The sequence below is a fragment of the Ranitomeya variabilis genome, chromosome 1 (genome assembly GCF_051348905.1).
Source record: "Ranitomeya variabilis isolate aRanVar5 chromosome 1, aRanVar5.hap1, whole genome shotgun sequence".
Taxonomy (NCBI): domain Eukaryota; kingdom Metazoa; phylum Chordata; class Amphibia; order Anura; family Dendrobatidae; genus Ranitomeya; species Ranitomeya variabilis.
Window position 1 is genome coordinate 410,181,561 of NC_135232.1, and position 18,723 is coordinate 410,200,283.

Here is an 18,723-nt window from a genome sequence, read left to right on the forward strand (position 1 = left end):
GGCCTTTCTGGGACTAAGTCCTGCTTTGCACACACTGAGCATGCCCTCGGGAGGACCTCTCATTGGAGGTCGGGGGTCACATGCTCAGGCCCTGTAGCAGCTCCTTTTGGTTCTCCAGGAAGGTCCTGAAGAGCTGCAACTATAAAACAGTATCAAATGTGTATAGCTTAGGCCAGTGGATACTATACCACTCTTTATACATGTGGTGTGAGACTGTAGCGCTGGGACTGAACACTTAGGCAGGCAGCTAGCGTCAGTGGGGGCAGTTAGCCGTTGGCTTGTTTGCAAGCACAACCCTAGTTAGGGCTATAGTTTTTGTGTACCGCGCGACTGTGTGGCAACAGAGATCGCTTTCAGTTCACACGGGGTGAAGCTTAACCCTCGTGTGAGCTCAGAGTTTATCAGCCATTACTTTGCAGCAGATATCTCTGCACGGTGGACCCTGGGCTGCAAATGCATCTTGTTGCTTCCAAGCTATACTCGGTGCATTCCGCTGGCACTAACAGGGGCCATGTATATAAGGATGGAGAGGGGGGCCATGTATACCAGGATAGGGATGAGGGGGCCAAGCATATCAGGATGGGTATGGGGCTATGCATACCAGGATTGTGATGGGGTGCCATGTATACCATGATTGGGATGGGGTGCCATGTATACCAGGATGGGGATTGGGGCCAGGTAAACCAGGATTGGGATGGGGCCAGGTATACCAGGATGGGGAACCATCTATACCAGGATAGGAATGGGGGATTATACCAGGATAGGGATGAGGGGGCCATGTATATAAGGATGGGGATCATGTATATCAGGATGGGAATTGGGTGCCTTGTATACCTGGAGGGGAATGGGGGACATGTACACCAGGTTGGGGGCCATGTATACCAGGATGGGGATGAAGGCCACGTATACCAGGATGGGGATATGGGCCTGTATACCAGAATTGGGATGGGGCATGTACACCAGGATTGGGATGGGGCCATGTATACCAGGATGGGGTGCCATTTATACCTGGATGGGGTGCCATGTATACCTGGATGGGGTAACATGTATACCTATATGGGGGCCATGTATATCTGGATGGGAGGCTTTTCACACATGGAGGGAATAATGTATTCAATAACATTTTTACAATTTCTTGATGCAAACACTATCTGTAAAACATCTGAAAAGAGGATGGCTTCTACAAATTGATAATGATCCTAAACACAGGTCAAAATCCACAATAGACTACCTCAAAAAGTGCAACTTGATGGTTTTACAATGGCCTTCACAGTTTCATAATCTAAGCATCATTGAAAATCTGTGACTAGATCTCACAATAGCAGTGCATGCAAGACAACCTAGGAATCTCACAGAACTGGAAGAATTTTCCAAAAAAGAATGGATGAAAAAACCTCAAATGAGTATAAGCTGTGATACTTTCCAAAGTGGGTACTGCTAGGTACCAACCATGCAGGGTGCCTAAACTTTTGCTTGGGTCCATCTTCCTTTTTGTAATTTTTTAAAATGTAAAAGATGAACATATATATATATATATATATATATATATATATATATATATATATATATTTGCCTAAAATACATAGGAAATGTGCCATCTTTAACTTTAGGCCTTTTAGAGATCATTTCATCTTCAAATTGCTTAATTGTTCACAATGTCCAAAATTTTAGATGCTATATACACTCTGAATTTATTAGCGAACCTTAACACCTGAACAGTAAAGTTCAGCATCCGCAACAAGCACCTACTGTTCAGTCATGGACACCGATCCCGGATTTCACCAGGAAGTCCATGTTACCCTTTGGATTCAGCCCCTGGGTGTTTGTGGTGCTGTCATGTGCATGACAGCGTGGCAAACACTGCTTCTGATAGGCGGTAAAATCATCCCATGCTGTCAAATTACCAATGACAAAGGTGACATCAACCCGACAAATATTACCCACTTCCGACCGTTATAGGGCAAGTAGGAAAAGCTGAGCAAAGGTTTGTTCTGACTGCTTTCAATTAAATTAGATTGCCTACCACTATATCAGTTAGGTTTTCCGAGTTACAAGGCACTCTTCTGTTAATAGCTCCCTTGATAGCTTTATATCATTAGCTGCTTTTAACATGTCTGCTCACAATGTTCATTTTATAAATATTTAAATAACTATTTTGTCAATCCAGAAGGTAGGAACTCGGCTACCAAAGCCTTTTGTTTGTGGTAATATGGAAATGTATGCTTTCATATTGTGTTACCCAGATAATAAATTCATTGAGAAAATACTGTGCTTTAAATATTTCAAACAATGACTGCCAATACAAATTGTAGCAATATTTCATAGCAAAAGTAATCAATGAATTTGCCAGGAACTCTGTGACTTACTGTTTTTATGAGCACATTTTCTTCAGAGCTAATTAATCATAGCAATAACATAAACAACAAGAAAAAAAACAAATAATTGAATTGGGCAATAAAACGCTAAATAGGAACATTACTCAAATGATTTGCAGTCTACATACAATTAGATTTTGCTGCAAAACAAAAAAGGCTAAAAAGACTTTAAATTGTAAGAAAAAATATGTTTTACCCTATGAAGATTCAAAAATATTATAAAAGGGACAAATTAAATAGCAAATAGAAGTATATCTATACATACAGTTTAATTCTAGACGTCAGGCCAACTTTACTTTGTTATACAGCCACATGTGAACGTCTGTATTATTTTTGCAAAATCTAAATCTCATACAGTTTTACTGTGTTAAAAGTAGGTCAGCAGGAGGTTTAATAATGATCTAACGAGGGGTTGGGAGGGTGGGGGCCTCATATTGCAGCTATAACAGAGACCTTGACATAGACCTTATCAATATGATGTATGGGATTCTTCTTAGTAACCCTCACTTTAAATCAATAGCTTTCTCATGCTGCAAAAAGAAAAAATATAATTACACTGTAAGAACTGTTAGATAAGGGGTGCAATCAGGGCCGGCTGCAGGATTTTGTGGGCCCCAGGCAAAAGAGTCTCAATGGGCCCAAACAACACGATTCATGATGCACAGATACGGCGGAGAAATATAGATATACTACACAGGGCCTAGCCTTCCCCCTCATCCTTCACATAGGCAGATATGCACACACACAATACGCAGACATGCACACACACAATACGCAGACATGCACAAATACAATACATTAACATACACATATATACAGTACGCAGACATGCACAAACATACAATAAGCAGACATGCACATGCATGCAATAGGCAGACAGACACACATACAGCATGCAGACATGCACACACATACAGTATTCAGACATGCACACACATACAGTACTCAGACATGCACATACAGTATTCAGACATGCACACACATACAGTACTCAGACATGCACACATATACAGTATTCAGACATGCACACATATACAGTACTCAGACATGCACACACATACAGTATTCAGACATGCACACACATACAGTACTCAGACATGCACACACATACAGTACTCAGACATGCACACACATACAGTACTCAGACATGCACACACATACAGTATTCAGACATGCACACACATACAGTACTCAGACATGCACACACATACAGTACTCAGACATGCACACACATACAGTATTCAGACATGCACACACATACAGTACTCAGACATGCACACACATACAGTACTCAGACATGCACACACATACAGTACTCAGACATGCACACACACATACAGTATTCAGACATGCACACACATACAGTATTCAGACATGCACACACATACAGTACTCAGACATGCACACACATACAGTATTCAGACATGCACACACATACAGTATTCAGACATGCACACACATACAGTACTCAGACATGCACACACATACAGTACTCAGACATGCACACACATACAGTATTCAGACATGCACACACATACAGTATTCAGACATGCACACACATACAGTATTCAGACATGCACACACATACAGTATTCAGACATGCACACACATACAGTACTCAGACATGCACACACATACAGTACTCAGACATGCACACACATACAGTATTCAGACATGCACACACATACAGTATTCAGACATGCACACACATACAGTACTCAGACATGCACACACATACAGTACTCAGACATGCACACACATACAGTACTCAGACATGCACACACATACAGTATTCAGACATGCACACACATACAGTATTCAGACATGCACACATATACAGTACTCAGACATGCACACACATACAGTATTCAGACATGCACACACATACAGTACTCAGACATGCACACATATACAGTATTCAGAAATGCACATAGACAGTATTCAGACATGCACACGCAAACAGTATTCAGACATGCACACACAAACAGTATTCAGACATGCATACACATACAGTACTCAGACATGCACACATATACAGTATTCAGACATGCACATAGACAGTATTCAGACATGCACACACAAACAGTATTCAGACATGCACACACATACAGTACTCAGACATGCACACACATACAGTACTCAGGCATGCACACATATACAGTATTCAGACATGCACACACAGTACTCATACATGCACACACATACAGTACTCAGACATGCACACATACAGTATTCAGACATGCACACACATACAGTATTCAGACATGCACACACATACAATACTCAGACATACACATACAGTACTCAGACATGCACACACATACAGTATTCAGACATGCACACACATACAGTATTCAGACATGCACACACATACAATACTCAGACATACACATACAGTACTCAGACATGCACACACAGTACTCAGACATGCACACACAAACAGTATTCAGACATGCACACACATACAGTATTCAGACATGCACATACAGTATTCAGACATGCGCACACATACAGTACTCAGACATGCACACATATACAGTATTCAGACATGCACACACACACAGTACTCAGACATGCACACACATACAGTATTCAGACATGCACACACATACAGTACTCAGACATGCACACACATACAGTACTCAGACATGCACACATATACAGTATTCAGACATGCACACACATACAGTACTCAGACATGCACACACATACAGTATTCAGACATGCACACACATACAGTATTCAGACATGCACACATATACAGTATTCAGACATGCACACACATACAGTATTCAGACATGCACACACATACAGTACTCAGACATGCACACATATACAGTACTCAGACATGCACACACATACAGTACTCAGACATGCACACACATACAGTATTCAGACATGCACACACATACATGTTATGACCCCAATGGCGAGGGTCTCAGAGGAACGTGGAAGTCTGCAGAATACAAAAATCCAGCTCATAGGGCAGTGGTAACTGGGTTGACCATATATCTACTCCTAACGCCAACACTAGAAGTAGCCGGGGATCATTCCTACGTTGATTCTAGATGACACGCGCCAGCCGGAGAATCTAGCTACCCCTAGTAGAGGAAAACAAAGACCTTTCTTGCCTCCAGAGAAGGGGACCCCAAAGCTGGATAGAAGCCCCCCACAAATAATGACGGTGAGGTAAGAGGAAATGACAAACACAGAAATGAACCAGGTTTAGCACAGAGAGGCCCGCTTACTGATAGCAGAATAAAGAAAGGTAACTTATATGGTCAACAAAAACCCTATCAAAATCCACACTGGAAATTCAAGAACCCCCGAACCGTCTAACGGTCCGGGGGGAGAACACCAGCCCCCCTAGAGCTTCCAGCAAAGGTCAGGATATAGTTTTGGAACAAGTTGGACAAAAATACAAAACCAAAACAAATAGCAAAAAGCAAAAGGCAGACTTAGCTGATATAACTGGAACCAGGATCAGTAGACAAGAGCACAGCAGACTAGCTCTGATAACTACGTTGCCAGGCATTGAACTGAAGGTCCAGGGAGCTTATATAGCAACACCCCTAACTAACGACCCAGGTGCGGATAAAAGGAATGACAGAAAAACCAGAGTCAAAAAACTAGTAACCACTAGAGGGAGCAAAAAGCAAATTCACAACAGTACCCCCCCCTTAGTGAGGGGTCACCGAACCCTCACCACGACCACCAGGGCGATCAGGATGAGCGGCATGAAAGGCACGAACTAAATCGGCCGCATGAACATCAGAGGCGACCACCCAGGAATTATCCTCCTGACCATAGCCCTTCCACTTGACCAGGTACTGAAGCCTCCGCCTGGAGAGGCGAGAATCCAAGATCTTCTCCACCACGTACTCCAACTCGCCCTCAACCAACACCGGAGCAGGAGGCTCAGCAGAAGGAACTACAGGCACAATGTACCGCCGCAACAAGGACCTATGAAATACATTGTGAATAGCAAACGACACAGGAAGATCCAGACGAAAAGATACAGGATTAAGGATTTCCAATATCTTGTAAGGCCCAATAAAACGAGGTTTAAATTTGGGAGAGGAGACCTTCATAGGAACAAAGCGGGAAGAAAGCCATACCAAATCCCCAACGCGTAGTCGGGGACCCACACCGCGGCGGCGGTTGGCAAAGCGCTGAGCCTTCTCCTGTGACAACTTCAAGTTGTCCACCACATGATTCCAGATCTGCTGCAACCTATCCACCACAGAATCCACCCCAGGACAGTCAGAAGGCTCCACATGACCCGAAGAAAAGCGAGGATGGAAACCAGAGTTGCAGAAAAAAGGTGAAACCAAGGTGGCGGAACTAGCCCGATTATTAAGGGCAAACTCAGCCAACGGCAAGAATGTCACCCAATCGTCCTGATCAGCAGAGACAAAACACCTCAAATAAGCCTCCAAAGTCTGATTGGTTCGCTCCGTCTGTCCATTAGTCTGAGGATGGAAAGCAGACGAAAACGACAAATCAATGCCCATCCTACTACAAAAGGATCGCCAGAACCTGGAAACGAACTGGGATCCTCTGTCAGACACAATATTCTCAGGGATGCCGTGCAAACGAACCACGTTCTGGAAAAACACAGGAACCAGATCGGAAGAGGAAGGCAGCTTAGGCAAAGGAACCAAATGGACCATCTTGGAGAAGCGATCACATATCACCCAGATAACGGACATGCCCTGAGATAGCGGAAGATCAGAAATGAAATCCATGGAGATATGTGTCCAAGGTCTCTTCGGGACAGGCAAGGGCAAGAGCAAACCGCTGGCACGAGAACAGCAAGGCTTAGCTCGAGCACAAGTCCCACAGGACTGCACAAATGACCGCACATCCCTTGACAAGGAAGGCCACCAAAAGGACCTGGCCACCAGATCTCTGGTGCCAAAAATTCCCGGGTGACCTGCCAACACCGAGGAATGAACCTCGGAAATGACTCTGCTGGTCCACTTATCCGGGACAAACAGTCTGTCAGGTGGACAAGACTCAGGCCTATCAGCCTGAAATCTCTGCAACACACGTCGCAGATCCGGAGAAATAGCTGACAAGATAACTCCATCTTTAAGAATACCAACAGGATCAGCGACTCCAGGAGCATCAGGCACAAAGCTCCTAGAAAGAGCATCGGCCTTCACATTCTTTGAACCAGGTAAATACGAGACAACAAAATCAAAGCGGGAGAAAAACAATGACCAGCGGGCCTGTCTCGGATTAAGGCGTTTAGCAGACTCGAGATACATCAGATTTTTGTGATCAGTCAAGACCACCACACGATGCTTAGCACCCTCGAGCCAATGACGCCACTCCTCAAATGCCCATTTCATGGCCAACAACTCCCGATTGCCCACATCATAATTTCGCTCGGCAGGCGAAAACTTCCTAGAGAAAAAGGCACAAGGTTTCATAACAGAGCAACCAGGGCCTCTCTGCGACAAAACGGCCCCTGCCCCAATCTCCGAAGCATCCACCTCAACCTGAAAGGGAAGTGAGACGTCAGGCTGGCACAAAACAGGCGCCGAAGTAAACCGGCGTTTCAACTCCTGGAAAGCCTCCACGGCAGCAGGAGCCCAGTTAGCTACATCGGAGCCCTTCTTGGTCATATCCGTCAAAGGTTTCACAATGCTAGAAAAATTAGCGATAAAACGACGGTAGAAGTTAGCGAAGCCCAAGAACTTCTGAAGACTCTTAACTGACGAGGGCTGAGTCCAATCAAGAATAGCTCGGACCTTGACTGGGTCCATCTCCACAGCAGAAGGGGAAAAAATGAACCCCAAAAAGGGAACCTTCTGTACACCAAAGAGACACTTTGAGCCCTTGACAAACAAAGAATTTTCACGCAAAATTTTAAAGACCAACCTGACCTGCTCCACATGCGAATCCCAATTATCAGAAAAAACCAAAATATCATCCAGATAAACAATCAAAAATTTATCCAGATACTTCCGGAAAATGTCATGCATAAAGGACTGAAAAACTGAAGGCGCATTGGAGAGACCAAAAGGCATCACCAAGTACTCAAAATGACCTTCGGGCGTATTGAATGCGGTTTTCCATTCATCACCTTGCTTAATGCGCACAAGGTTGTACGCACCACGAAGGTCTATCTTGGTGAACCACTTGGCACCCTTAATCCGGGCAAACAAGTCAGACAACAGCGGTAAAGGATACTGAAATTTGACAGTGATCTTATTTAAAAGCCGATAATCAATACAAGGTCTCAAAGATCCGTCCTTTTTTGCCACAAAAAAGAATCCCGCACCAAGAGGGGAAGAAGACGGACGAATATGTCCTTTCTCCAGAGACTCCTTGATATATGAACGCATAGCGGTATGTTCAGGTACCGACAGATTAAACAGTCTTCCCTTAGGAAATTTACTGCCTGGGATCAAATCTATAGCACAGTCACAGTCCCTATGAGGAGGCAGTGCACTGGACTCAGACTCACTGAAGACGTCCTGATAATCAGACAAATACTCCGGAACTTCCGAAGGCGTAGAAGAAGCAATAGACACAGGCAGGGAATCCTCATGAATACCACGACAGCCCCAACTTGAGACTGACATAGCCTTCCAGTCCAGGACTGGATTATGGGTCTGTAACCATGGCAGCCCTAAAACAACCAAATCATGCATTTTATGTAAAACCAGGAAACGTATCACCTCGCGGTGTTCAGGAGTCATGCACATGGTAACCTGTGTCCAATACTGCGGTTTATTTGCAGCCAATGGTGTAGCATCAATACCCCTAAGAGGAATAGGATTTTCTAATGGTTCAAGAGTAAAACCACAGCGCTTAGCAAATGAGAGATCCATGAGACTCAGGGCAGCACCTGAATCTACAAACGCCATGACAGGATAAGATGACAGTGAGCAAATCAAAGTTACAGACAGAATAAATTTAGGTTGCAAATTACCAACGGTGACAGGACTAACAACCTTAGCTATACGTTTAGAGCATGCTGAGATAACATGTGTAGAATCACCACAGTAGTAGCACAAGCCATTCCGGCGTCTATGAATTTTCCGCTCATTTCTAGTCAGGATTCTATCACATTGCATTAAATCAGGTGTCTGTTCAGACAACACCATGAGGGAATTTGCGGTTTTTCTATCACATTGCACCGAATTAGGTGTCTGTTCAGACAACACCATGAGGGAATTTGCGGTTTTGCGCTCCCGCAACCGCCGGTCAATTTGAATAGCCAGTGCCATAGTATCATTCAGACCTGTGGGAATGGGAAAACCCACCATAACATTCTTAATGGCTTCAGAAAGGCCATTTCTAAAATTAGCGGCCAGTGCACACTCGTTCCAATGTGTCAGCACGGACCATTTCCGAAATTTTTGGCAATACACTTCAGCCTCGTCCTGCCCCTGAGACATAGCCAGCAAGGCCTTTTCTGCCTGAATCTCAAGATTGGGTTCCTCATAAAGTAAACCGAGCGCCAGAAAAAACGCATCAAGATCAGCCAATGCCGGATCTCCTGGCGCCAGCGAAAAAGCCCAATCCTGAGGGTCGCCCCGTAAGAACGAAATAACAATTTTTACTTGCTGAGCAGAATCTCCAGATGAACAGGGTCTCAGGGACAAAAACAATTTACAATTATTCACGAAATTCCTAAACTTAAACCTGTCTCCGGAAAACAGTTCAGGAATCGGTATTTTAGGTTCTGACCTAGGATTTCTGATAACATAGTCTTGTATGCCCTGCACACGAGTAGCCAGCTGGTCCACACTTGTAATCAAGGTCTGGACATTCATGTCTGCAGCAAGCATAGCCACTCTGAGGTAAAGGGGAAGAAGAAAAAAAAAAAAAAAAACTCAGAATCTTCTTTCTTATAATCCCTCTTCTGCAATGCATTAAACATTTAATACTGGCCTGGCAAACTGTTATGACCCCAATGGCGAGGGTCTCAGAGGAACGTGGAAGTCTGCAGAATACAAAAATCCAGCTCATAGGGCAGTGGTAACTGGGTTGACCATATATCTACTCCTAACGCCAACACTAGAAGTAGCCGGGGATCATTCCTACGTTGATTCTAGATGACACGCGCCAGCCGGAGAATCTAGCTACCCCTAGTAGAGGAAAACAAAGACCTTTCTTGCCTCCAGAGAAGGGGACCCCAAAGCTGGATAGAAGCCCCCCACAAATAATGACGGTGAGGTAAGAGGAAATGACAAACACAGAAATGAACCAGGTTTAGCACAGAGAGGCCCGCTTACTGATAGCAGAATAAAGAAAGGTAACTTATATGGTCAACAAAAACCCTATCAAAATCCACACTGGAAATTCAAGAACCCCCGAACCGTCTAACGGTCCGGGGGGAGAACACCAGCCCCCCTAGAGCTTCCAGCAAAGGTCAGGATATAGTTTTGGAACAAGTTGGACAAAAATACAAAACCAAAACAAATAGCAAAAAGCAAAAGGCAGACTTAGCTGATATAACTGGAACCAGGATCAGTAGACAAGAGCACAGCAGACTAGCTCTGATAACTACGTTGCCAGGCATTGAACTGAAGGTCCAGGGAGCTTATATAGCAACACCCCTAACTAACGACCCAGGTGCGGATAAAAGGAATGACAGAAAAACCAGAGTCAAAAAACTAGTAACCACTAGAGGGAGCAAAAAGCAAATTCACAACACATACAGTATTCAGACATGCACACATATACAGTATTCAGACATGCACACACATACAGTACTCAGACATGCACACACATACAGTATTCAGACATGCACACACATACAGTACTCAGACATGCACACATATACAGTACTCAGACATGCACACACATACAGTACTCAGACATGCACACACATACAGTATTCAGACATGCACACACATACAGTACTCAGACATGCACACACATACAGTATTCAGACATGCACACACATACAGTACGCAGACATGCACACACATACAGTACGCAGACATGCACACACACAGTACTCAGACATGCACACACATACAGTATTCAGACATGCACACACACAATACGCAGAGATACAAACACATACAATATGCAGACATGCACACGCATACAGTACAATACGCAGACATGCACACGCATACAGTACAATACACAGACATGCACACATACAATACGCAGATATGTACAAACATATATTTGAAGACAAATACACAAAAATACATAAATATATACAGTCATACACACTGATATACACAGATATGCACATCATACATGTATACACAGACAGACACAAGCCTCACTCACCTCCCCCTGGCTTGCTGCCCATCAGGCTCCTCTGGCATGTGGATATGGAGTGTGCTGCTTGATGGCCATCACATAAACAGACATGGCCGCACACAGTGCACTCTGCAGCTGTGTCTGCTACTAATGATGTGGTCGGGATGGCACTGTGCTTTTAACTTTGCTTGTGTGTCAGCCCGGCTGCGTCATTACTAGCAGACACAGCTGCACAGTGCACTGTGCACGGCCATGTTTGTTTAAGTGACGGCTGAGCTCAAGTAGTGCCAAAGCTGCTGGGGGAGCGGCCATGGCCCCCTGATGTCCCAGCCACGAGTGGGCCCCCACTTTGTTCAGGGCCCCGGCACTTGCCCGGGTACGCCGGGTGCGGACGCCGGCCCTGGGTGCAATGGGTATCTGTAAAATGTACTATGGATGAAAAATATGCCATGTTTAATTTATCCCACCTCACAATACCATATGCACTATGCTGTATATTATGTATAGAACACTGCCCATTGGGTTGTCCTGTTAAGCATGAGTTCAACAGTAACAAAATCACCCAAATACTATACAGATTGCATATAGTACAGGTTATAATACGTAGGACAGTTAGGGGGATATATTTAATATGATACATGCTTTTAAAGCACATTACTGTTCATAATATATAGCACTAATTATGTAAATAATATAAAATGGACTTCTGGTTTCAGTACTGGTGATGTAGGAGCATGAGGAGGAGCCTATGCTTCCGACCCGGATTAAACCAAGAGGACATGTAGTGATATGGTTCAGATCAATTTTAAAGCAGGTCCATGGTGGGTGGGTTGATATCTGTTGCACAGTACACAAAAGACACAGAGAGATACTAGTGCTAAGTGGATCAGCCAAAATGGGAAGGCAATGTCTTGCCCACAGCAGAACACTTTCACATAGAGCAATCTCTAGTACTTCTCTCTTACAAAGAGGACAGTAATAGCGGAACCTCGAAAAGATATTAACAACCAGTAAACAACAAGAAAATAGTAACCCAGGTCACAAATGCATTAGCCCCATATATCGAGAAGGCTCTGGGACAGGTTATATAAATGTTAACTAACCCCATATTTACAACAGTCTGAGGAAACAGGCATAAAGAACTGAGGAATTTGAGTAGCACATAGTCTACCTAGTTGGAGAAAATAACGAGACACAATCCTGCTTCAATGATGGAGTTGAAACATCTCAGTGATAAAACAGAACATCTAGCAACTTAAGATCGGTGGGCTTAAAATAATCAGTTTCAGAATCAGCGCTACAAAGTCTATGAGAAGTAGATCATCTAGATCCTGTAGAGTTAATAAGGCTTATCACATAGGCCAAGGCTCCTACCAAAGGTACACTGAAGACAGTCAATTCAAACTACATCAGGTAAGAGGGAGGATGATATGGTGAATATAGTTCAATAAGGGACACTGTGAAGGTTAGAGTTCATAAGGGACGACAGTGTTGCATTAATTGTCCATAAAAGTGAAGAGTTTGTTGTTTATATTTCAAAAAGAGTATAGTGTGGTATCAGAGCTCATAAGGAGAAATTTATGGAGCCTCATTTTGAGGCTGTTTTGTTCTTTATTTTGTGATATTTTTAAAACATATTTACAATTTTTTCAAACTTTTCCTGCCCTGTTTGTTAATCTAATACCCTGCAATGCTTTTGTCAGCTAAAATATTTCACTGAATGCTATCAACTAAAATATATAGTGGACGTACGCTGATGATAGCGCTAGATCTGCGAGTGAGCCGACTCGATCGTTGCACCATGCATCTATGGCGGTTTGTGGGAACGCACCTCCCGTTATGCTGTATAAGTACTGTAGATGTCATGTATGGGTGAATAGGTATGTCTGTGAGATTTCTTCATAGTATGCAATCCATTTTATTACTCACCTATTCAAGTCTTTGGGTGAGTAAAAAATGGATCACACAAGGAACATTAGGGTGTCATCCCATTGTTACAGGAAAGAAATATATCTTGGTACCGTGTTAGCCAGTAGATAGAAAAATATTTAGAATTGAGAGTCCTCAGTGGTTGATACCTTTTAATGGCTAACTGAAAAGATGGTAACAAAATGCAAGCTTTCGAGACTACATACGTCTCTTCATCAGGCAAAGACGTATGAAGAGACGTATGTAGTCTCGAAAGCTTGCATTTTGTTACCATCTTTTCAGTTAGCCATTAAAAGGTATCAACCACTGAGGACTCTCAATTCTAAATATTTATCCCATTGTTACAGATTCATTTCTATTATGAGCAACCTGTATTTAATCATGTACATTTTGAAAATGGATTGCACCAGGACATCACATGGATGTCACACAGACATAAAAAAATGGACACACAAATGGCAGACTGATGAAAATAGGATGAAAATCAGAAAAAAAGCATCTGAGTTTTCTGGATGAAACTCAGACGATTTCTCATACGCTCATCTGCAGGAGCAATATAGGGTAGATTCTGTCATAGCTTTAATTAACCAGAGAATATTAATTTACAGGACATGTCACTTAGTTGTAGGCATGTAGAGGCAATGAATACATTGGAGATACATTCTGAAAAGGCTTGGTGGAGTCATGCAAGAAATAGCTATTTAATAATATATTTAATAGTATTAGGATGTTTGAACAATATTTATTGAAGTGAAAATATGTTTTAAAATAATATAGGATTGCATTCATATATTTTCATTAATATAAAATCAATATGTAATCATAATCATATATATATAAAATAACTCACCAGGATACAAGGCGCTCATATGCAGATTGTGCAGGTGCCAACATTTTGCCAGAATGAGGTTTCTTCTTTCTTAGCTTTCAAAAAATGGATAATGCTGAATGCTGTATAATATTTTGCTTCTTTACCTGAAATAAAACAGACCTCAATAAGAAACAAAGTATTTTACACTTAAAACAAGGACCCCAAACAATGTTGAAACTTTTAAATAGATTACAGCTCAATGTTGTGCATATGATGGAGCTTTCATACTCTATATGAAACACTGTGTAAAAATGTAAATAAATGATAGTTATTAAGCAAGAGGTCAACCAGGGATGAATAGTATGCAACTAGATGGTTATTCGGAGTCAGAATGTTACAGAGGATTCTGATTAAAGGAAACTTGTCATGTTAAATAACAGTATTAACCTGCAGATAAGGGGTTAATTTGCAGATTAATAGTGTTATAAAGCAATGTGGCCGCTGCATGGAAGACCTGGCTACTAGGAAGTATATAATGTTATTCTTACCGGCATTCTCTGGCTTTCAGTCGTAGAGTCACTTTTCATTACACAGTGAGGGGCGGCTGTAACCATGATGATACTGACAGGCACCAGGCTCACTAGAGCATCAGTGCTAAGCAGCAAAGTACATTTTCATTTTCTTTTTAACCTAATAGTCATCCATTTATTGTTAAGCTCCATTTTGTATGAAGTCGCACAGAGTGGAATACAAATAATCTGTACAATCCAGAATGTAAATTTTTGTAAAATTTAAGTAAAATTCAATTTAAGAAAATCCCTAATCTCTAGTAAAGATCATTGTTGGTGTAACGAAGAAATAGGTCATTAAAAAAAATGACAGATTCTTTCTGTGTCTCTGACTCTCTCTCTCTCTCTACCTACAGTTTCTTTATACTCCTATGGGCAATGGCTGTGACTTGATCCTTCCGTTAATCTGACAGTCTATCTTTATTTCTGTTTCACTAAATAAATATCTTATTGATAAACTAAGATTGAGTGAATGCTACAAAAAAAAGGGGTAAGGTGAGGAATTTAATATATTTGATTGACATGAATTGTCTAAAATGGCTGCTGATTTTTACATGTTGCAAAAGACTGCATCATTCAGAGAAGACTCACATTAACATGGACATGGCCAAGTGAACTTCCTCATAATACCTTGCAACAAGACATTAAGTAGTATAGCACAGCCGAAGAGGAGGAAATATCATACCCTGTATAAAAGCCAAGGCAAAGAATCCTGCAGTCATTTGTGGTGAGTCTGGATAGTGAGAACACATCACATCTCATAGCTAAGCTAGGTATATAGAGAGAAAACCATTAAATACTAAGTAAGCATTGTGATATTGTGTGACAGCACAGCAATTTAAAAATGTTCTAAACCAATTACACGTATCCATGTAACGTGAAATCACTTTGATATTATTAAAATTGTCCGTTGAAATGGTTTACACTCTTACAGTACTTGTAATTGGCCCAGATTAATTTTTTCAATAAGATTTTTGGCAAAAATTTTTTTTGCTACACTTTCACTAATTTGTTGATAGGAATGAGCAATCATTAAAGTGCTTGGATGCTCATTACTCAAACCGAGCAATTTCTAATGCTCGGATGCTCTTTTCGAGTTACAAGTATAATGGGAGCCAGTGGGAAATACAAGCATTTTTCTGGCAGCCCCTATTAGGAGGATCTGTTGGGCAGTGCAAATGCTGAAATGGATGGTAAAGTGCTGAATGGAAGGAGAACAGCATGGGGAAGACCCTTGGAAGCATCTCTGACTCCAAGATCGCTGCTGAGAACAATGGTGTCACACTTTTACTCCACTTTAATTACTGACAATAAAACATTCAAAGTTGAAGAGAAATTAGAGTTTACAGGAAATAAACATTTTTCCTATATAATGACTTGTATATAAGGCAAAATTTAAGTATACCAAAGTTGAAATTTTTAGCAAAATATGGGAAATTTCAGTGTAATTTATGATGAAAGAGGGACTCAGATACACTTTGTATTAGACATAAAGGAGGGCCTCATACACATTCTGTTGTGTTCTGTTGTCATGTAGTGGTACTCCTAGAATTGCAAGCAGGGTCATCCATACACCCTTGAAGGCACCAACTGGAGGGCCTCTTAAAAAAATAAAACAGTGTAGTTGTTGTACTTCTATACTCATAAAGACTCTGCCCACAGTCCAAAGCCAAAATAAATTCTAAGAAGGTTCTCCTTGTAGCGTGGGCCTAGCAGAGTGACCAACCAGTACTCTTTTTTGCTCAAGATGAGTATAATTTGAGGGTTACGGGAAAGGCAACAGTGCATAAATTTGGCCATATATGCCAAGGTCCCTACAGCCAAGACTTCCCTATCTCCATTATGATGATGACTCTCCATCTCCTCCTCCCTCTCTTCCTCCTTATTCCCCATCCACATAGGAGAGATGGGAAAAAGCTTGTTTGGGTAGTGGTCACTGTTGTGCTAGCAACCAGCTACTGTTCCCCCTCCCCATTGATGCCCAGTCTGTGCTGAGCAGATGAGATGAGGGTTGACTGGGTAGTATCTCTCTGTCTCATGTAGTGGTACTCCTATACTCATAAAGGCTATGCACTAAGTGCAAAGCCTGCCAAAATATACAAGCAGGGCCATCCATAGACCCTTCAAGGCACCAACTGGAGTGCCTCATTGAAATATTAAAAAAGTGTAATTGTGGTACTTCTACACTCATAAAGGCTGTGAACACAGTGCAAAGCCAGAAAAAAATTCTAAGGCGGATCATCCATACACCCTTAAAGGCATCAACTGGAGTGCTTCATCAAATAATTAAGAATGTGTAGTTGTATTTCAGCAATCATAAAGGCTCTGGAGGGCCTCATTAAAGTATTGTAGATTAACAAAAACTATATGTACTTCTGTCATCTGATGGTGTGGAAAAGTAGTGGCTAATCCAGGCTTTGTTCATTTTTATCAGAGTGAGCCTAACAGCATTTTCAGCATCTGTCTGTTATGACCCCCCGCAGAACTAAAATCCCAGTCATATAATACGCTAGTGGCAGGGCAGCAAAACACCTTCAAAGCATAGAGGGACAGCTCAGGCCAGGTGTCCAGCTTTAAGACCCAATAGTTGAAGGTCGCAGAGGAATTAGGGAGTATGCTGAATTTGTTAGCCAGATATCTCTTGACCAACTTTAAAAACTTTTCCCTCCTTGTCAAAAATACTCAGTTATCAGAGCCTGAATGCTGGGAGGGTGTCACAAAGTTGGCCAAGGCTTTTGACAGGGTGTTTCTGCCTCTTCTATACTTGGTGTATGTCTCCCTCACTTTTCATCCTTGAATGGGCAAGGTAGCTTGCCCCCTGCTGCTAGCATTGTCTGTTGGGAATTTTTTCAACATATTTTTCACAATGGCCTCCTGGTATAGCGCCATTTTAATAGACCTCTTTGCCTCAGACAGAAGAGATGCAAGGTTTTCCGTGTAGTGTGGGTCTTCCCGGATGACCAACCAGTACTCATTTATATGCAAGATGAATAAAAGGTGAGGATTATGGGAAAGGCAGTGGTACATAAAGTCAGCCATATGTGCCAAGGTCCAAACAGCTAACACTTCCCTGTCTCCACCATGATGACAACTCTCCATCTCCTTCTCTTCGCTTTCTTTCTCCTTATTCCCCTCCTCAGGCCATCCACATAGGAGAGACAGGACAAAACTTTTGTGGGTACTAGCCTCTGTTGCGGAACCAGCTCCTGTTCTTCCTCTTCCTTAGCCTCCTTATAGCTCCTCCTCATGCTTCATGTTAAATTGGCAGAAGAGGAATCATTGTGCTGATTATGGCATCAATTTTGGCGAACAATACAAATGTCATACATCCATGACCACTCTTCAGTTGCTATGTGTGTAGACTGACCAGAATACTGATGTGTGTGTTGGAGCTAGTATTCCACAACTGTCCTCTGGTGCTCAAAAAGCCTTGCCAGCAAATGCAGTTTGATGTTCCAGTATGTAGTGATGTCACAGACCAGTCAGTGAGCTGGCACTTGCATGGGCTGCCGCAGCACTGCCATAGCAGCGGCAGCTGTAGCTGACTCGCAGATATGAGCTTCAGCATAGCTTGTTGCCATTTCACTAAAGCAGAGATGCAGAACTTACTTCCAGTTTCTGGCTGTTGTGGATGATGTGATCTGAGATAACACGTCAGAGATGGAGGATGAGAGAAGAGCAGGTGGGGGTGCATGAACTGGTGTAGGACGTGGAGGAAACCCTCAAAGAAGTTGTGCAGCAATCTTCGGCGCTGGTAGCGCATGTGCAGTTTCTGGGTGTGACTTAGCCCTGACCT

General features: G+C 42.5%; 1 protein-coding gene across 20 annotated transcripts in view; it reads right to left on the reverse strand.

Annotated features, from left to right (window-relative positions):
• Positions 1 to 18,723, reverse strand: part of PTPRD (protein tyrosine phosphatase receptor type D) — a 2,959,440-nt gene that overhangs the window by 1,926,330 nt on the left and 1,014,387 nt on the right. For all 20 annotated transcript variants that reach the window (XM_077249189.1, XM_077249205.1, XM_077249204.1 and 17 more), the window contains exon 4: positions 14,398 to 14,522. The gene's annotated coding sequence lies outside the window, so the exon portion shown is untranslated. The remainder of the gene's footprint in view (positions 1 to 14,397; positions 14,523 to 18,723) is intronic.